The following is a 5,468-nucleotide window of genomic DNA, read 5'->3' as shown; positions in this document are numbered from 1 at the left end:
GGAGTTAACGAAATACCTGTTGCCCCATGTCCATGGCCCTTCAAAGTAAGAAACTTAAACTAACTTTGCAGAACCACTTGCTCTCACCCAGTGCTAGTGTTTCATTTGTGTGCGAGCTTCCATGAGGTCTAAGGTGAGCAATTTGCCGTTAATTAAGCTTAACTAAATGTAGCAATTTATATATCGATATGTACTCTAAAATCAAGTTTTTTATGCGAAAGAATGATATTTTGTTAAAAGAAAACAGTTCCGAATAGAAAGACACATGGTATATATACACAGATCAGAATTGAGATTTACTTCCTATAAGATACTGTTATTCGAAGTATTGAGACTTGCCTGGAAATTAATTAGAAAAATATTGCTTGCCTTATCTCGCTTACAGATCAATATTATTGATAGCTAAACACGCAAAATGACTTGATAAAATGAGCACAAATTGAAACACTGATTATATAGAACTGAAAATTGAGGATGGATCTGGCGGAATAGAGACTTCAACTGTTCCTTCCATCATCTGAGAAACTTTCTTCATGGAAGGCCTCAGTGATGGAACCTCCTGTATGCACCAGATTGCAATCAGCACAAACTTTTCTACCCTCTTCATGTCTTCCATTGCCTCCTTATCATTCTCCACTAACAAGTCCAATTTCCCTTCTTTAAAGCAGTCATATGCCCAATCTGCAAGTACTTTTTGACATTACTCCACGGCATTGGTGTCAAATTTCCTTCTGCAGCAAACAAGCTCGAGCAGTAGAATTCCAAAGCTATATACATCCACTTTAGATGTGATGGGAAGTTTTTGAACCATTCCGGGGCAACATACCCTTTGGTTCCTCTTATTTTAGTTGTGGTGTGAGTCTGGTCAACCTTCAACAGCTTGGCCAATCCGAAATCCGAAATTCGTGCTGTGAGAAAGTCGTCTAGGAGAATATTTTGAGGCTTGATATCGCAATGAATGATTGGATTGATTCCCTCTTCTTGCAAGTAAAGCAACCCATTGGCAGTTCTAGAAGCAACCTGCATCCTTCTGTACCAATTGGGTTTTGAGTTCTCAAACAGAAAGTTTGCGAAAGAACCATTGCTCATATATTCATTCATACACAAGAAGGCGGTGTTGCCCCTCGTTGCAGAGTCCCAGCAGCTGCACTAAATTCTTGTGGTTCGTTAGCCCAAGCGCAGAAATTTCAGCTGTAAATTCTTCACCGTGACCCACTATCGTGTTCAACGTCTTGACTGCGACCAAGTTTTGGTTGTCACTTGTTAGAACTCCTTTGTAAACAGTTCCAAAAGCACCGCTGCCAAGCTTTTCCTTGAATTCCCCTGTAACTTTCACTAGTTCTTTGTAAGTGAAACTCCGCAGGTTTATGGCTGGCATGCCTTTCTTGGAGGAACTACTTTCAGCTTCTTTCGGTTCAAGCGGTAGAAGAAAATGCAGGTTGCTAGCAGAAAGATCAGATTAAGAAAGGCTGACCTACCTAATTGTGCTGATAAAATGTATATGAATGTTGATTTTTCCTTTTTCTTTGAACCTGGACTTGAAGAAGAGAAGTAATCTTTCCTTACTTTTATCAAGGCTTTGCCTCCGGTGCTCGAATCAAACCTCGCATTTGACAGAGGAACTCTCTTCTTCCAGCATTCTGCATTTCTGAAAATGGCAGCATCACAAAAACAGTCATTCAAGCAAACCTGTCTACACCAGTCCTCACTCACTGCTTCATAATGTTCATAATCATTTAGAGGCCTGTCTGTGTTGAGCATCTCTTTGAGTTAAAAAAGATTTATTTCTTCGGATGCCTTTTCACAACTCTTTGGAGCAAAATTTTGCTGGCGTCTCTTCATCTCATCATCTGGATCCACGAAGGTGTAACGGAGGAGGGCACTGGCAACTCTTCCGTGAATCCTGTTCCAAACGACAGTAACTATTTAACCCACAAGCTCCACTGCCAGCATCTCCTCCAATTCTCAGACATATGTTTTGATGGAATAAAGAAAGAAGTGGACCAACGCATAGGCCACTTCCCACCACTTGCAGCAAGGCTCTTTGGGTAGATATATCGCCTGAAAACTCCATCACTGTCAACAATTGCTCTCTGATAAAAGTCTTGTGTTGATGCTGCATTTGATGATACCATATTGAGTATGCTTCCATTCCTTGCTATAACGTATATATACCCAGACTGATTGAAGATCAACTGGAAGCCACTACCTATAGTAGAATCTTGAGCAGACCCATAAGCAAAATTTGGTGTATCAAGTGGGAATCTTGTGGTGAGTAATAGGATATTTCCATCATTTTGTAGGTGGAACTTAAATCTTCCAATTGAAAAATTTGTATCCGAGATAGAAGCGTAGAGTTTCACGTCTTGATTCATTATCTGAGTGGGAAGAATTGTGTCTGTTGGATTATCAAAACTCTCCCACAAATTGGCTGAATCTTGGCTTGCCAGAACAAAGTTTCCGGTGTCAAGCATGGCTGCATAGGCAACTGCTGTAGCACCAGGTTCAGCAATTCGCATCTGCTTTCCAGTAGAATCACTGAGAATAAAGTCGCCATCTGTGGTAAGTTTAACTTTTGATCCTCTTTGCACGTAATTATCTCTATTGGCTGACCAGACAATGGTTCTTTCAGGTATCTTGTTAAATCAGATGGCTAGTAAGAAGCCCTGATTCTCAATTTCTCTGAAACCAAAAGCAAAATCACCAGATGGCGATACCCAGGAAGGCGAGGCAGAGTCGTCATCAGACGCTGTGAGAGATGAGCCCAACGATACATTTCTATAGCTTTGAGCACCACAGGAAATTGGCAGTAACAGAAGAATCAATGTATAGAAATGATGTAGAAGCACAGGAGCCATATATCTGAAGTGTTTCATAATCCCAGAAACTATAGAAGTTTAACACAACAACAGAACTATAATCCTGAATCCTGTATGATTGTACAAGAAAAGATGGGAATCTCTCTATCTATGCTATAGTTTAAATTAAGAGCAATGCTACTGTTATTAAAAAAATGTATACCGAATTCATGCACTTATAGATGTGACACCATCCCTTTTTTTTTTCAAAAAAAAAAATTCATAATTAATTGATTGTCATGATGATGTCATATCTGTCGGTGAATGAATTCAGTATTCATTTTTTGATAACTGTATCATTTTTCTTAAATTAAAACCTGATTATAAGTTTATAACAGAGATTATCCAAAGCTTGATTATTAAGTTTATTATTTCTATAGTGCCTGTTCGTTGAATCACAAGTTCTACAAATAATCAAACGATAAGACATGTATTAAAATGGCAGAGTGATGCATTAGCAATAGCAATACGGGAAAACCAGCAGAAAAATTAAATTATATGTCACGGGCTGCATGGCAAATCTCAAGAAGATCAAACAATGTACCAAAAATGAAAAATGACAAACCCATCCATCAACAAGTATTGCATACCATCCAACAACTTAATATATTCGCAGATGGGACAGCGCATGCTCATACAAAACCTCTAATTAATCCAATTTATATGCACCACTAAATTCTTGAATTCATTAATTCAATTCTCTTGGTAGTAGATTTTCCAAGTAATTCTAGCTTAATATCTAGTTATAATTTAAATGTAATTGAATTAAAATTAAACAATCAAAGAGTCCTGTGCATTGGTTTTTTTTTGTTTTTTTTTGTTTTTTTTTTTTGGGGGGGAGATGTGGGTTAATTGAAGTGTTTGGATCAGCTTATGTCAACTTCGACTATTTCTCAAGGGAAATTATCTTACAACAATCCATGGCCGCAGCTCCAGGTGGATTATGGGCAAAAGTATTATCTTTATGTCAAACAGGGAATCGAACCTAAATTATATGTTGAAGTCATACACAATCTCTTTGGTTTGCTTTTATCACTGGACTATCCATGGTTGGGTGATTGAAGAACATTTGCAATGTTAATCATGAAGGCTTAGTACAATAATTAGAAATAATTAATGTTTAATGATTGAATTTGAATAGCCTGGAAATGTATGAAATAACACATATAATTATTAAATTATGTCTTGATTCTCAAGAATTTGCATAAATATCAATAATCAATAATTTGGGTAGACAGTAATATTGGCTCGAGTGGCAAAATAAAGACAAAATGATTCAGTCACAGGCCATCAATGACCGACCAAGAGAGTGTTCGATTTACATGAAAATGGTGGGAGGGTTTGGTAAGGGAACAGTGCATGGTGGGTGTGGGGTCTTTTAATTTGTCTTAGTTGATTCACAGCCACGAGAACAGCGGCCAAAGTAGTGGGCAGCAGTTCAAGTCTCACGAGTCATGACCACCGACTTTAGACCACACCATGTGAAATGAATTCAGAATTTGAGTTTAAATTCGTGTCATTCCAGGAATTTGACCATTTTAACAGTAAGTCCACCAGTTGAATAAACTATGATTTATTTCCCAAGGTGAAATTTTTGTGTTATCTGTCATTCAATTACTAGTATAAAGTCTTTCTCAGGAAATTTCCTTCCTTGGACTTATTCAACAATCACTGTAACATAGTCGCTTCATACAAGGTTGATCTATCTATAAAATGTATTAGCTAGAAAAGGAATCAAAAGCTTTTGAAACTTCCACAGAGGAAAATTTACTGTTCAATCTTTCAAACACCACACATATATTGAAGAAGAATTTTCCTCCGTGGAAGTTTTGAACAAGACTTGATCTTTGTGCTAGTCCACTGGAACTGGATGGTTCTCATCTGTATGGCGTATGCGACACGGTTTTTTNAAAATATTAGAAGATAAGAAAATTTATTTTTTTCAATGTATATTTATGTACAAAAAGATAAAAATTAAAAAAAGTACAATTTTTAAGGTATTGATATACTAACTTTTTTATAATATGTGCCTTAAAAATATAGGTTAAGACTTAAGCAGAGTTAACAATTTTTTTCCACTCAAATAATAGTTTGATGACATTTTTCCACCTATAGACTTTTAAAATATTATTTTAATATCCAAATTTATATTCTAGTGGTGAAAGGAAAGCAAACTCGATCCAGACTGTTGAGGTTTTTGAAGAGGAGATGCCGATGAGTTTTTTGGTGGTGAAATATTGGATTTAGTGCTTGTGATTGATCAGAATTTGACTTGAGAATGGTGGCTACACTAACCCCAATTACTCGATTGTCGACAATTGACGGGAGTAAGTTTTGGTGAATGATGATCGGAGAAGAGAATAGTAATGGTGTTGGATCACAATGATGTTGGAATCGAAAACAGAATATAAATTTGAGTAATAAAATTATATTTTAGAAATCTCGAAGTGAAAAAATATCATTAAACCATTATTTCAGTGAAAAAAAAGTCGTTTACTCTTACTAAAATAATAAACGTCAGAATGTTTTGAGCTGTGAAGGAAACAGGTTAGGAGAGTGGAACTGAAATAACAGGCCATTAATCGGCGGGGCTTGATCGCTTGAAGTCGG

General features: G+C 36.8%; 1 pseudogene; it reads right to left on the bottom strand.

Moving 5' to 3' along the window:
- Window positions 1-345: 345 nt before the first annotated feature.
- Window positions 346-2,983, bottom strand: LOC116141140 (annotated as a pseudogene).
- Between the last annotated feature and the right edge of the window lie 2,485 nt (window positions 2,984-5,468).

This window comes from Pistacia vera, unplaced genomic scaffold (assembly GCF_008641045.1).
Source record: "Pistacia vera cultivar Batoury unplaced genomic scaffold, PisVer_v2 Contig393, whole genome shotgun sequence".
NCBI classification, from domain to species: domain Eukaryota; kingdom Viridiplantae; phylum Streptophyta; class Magnoliopsida; order Sapindales; family Anacardiaceae; genus Pistacia; species Pistacia vera.
Note: the sequence above shows the minus strand (reverse complement) of the source record. Positions and strands in the feature narration are given on the sequence as shown.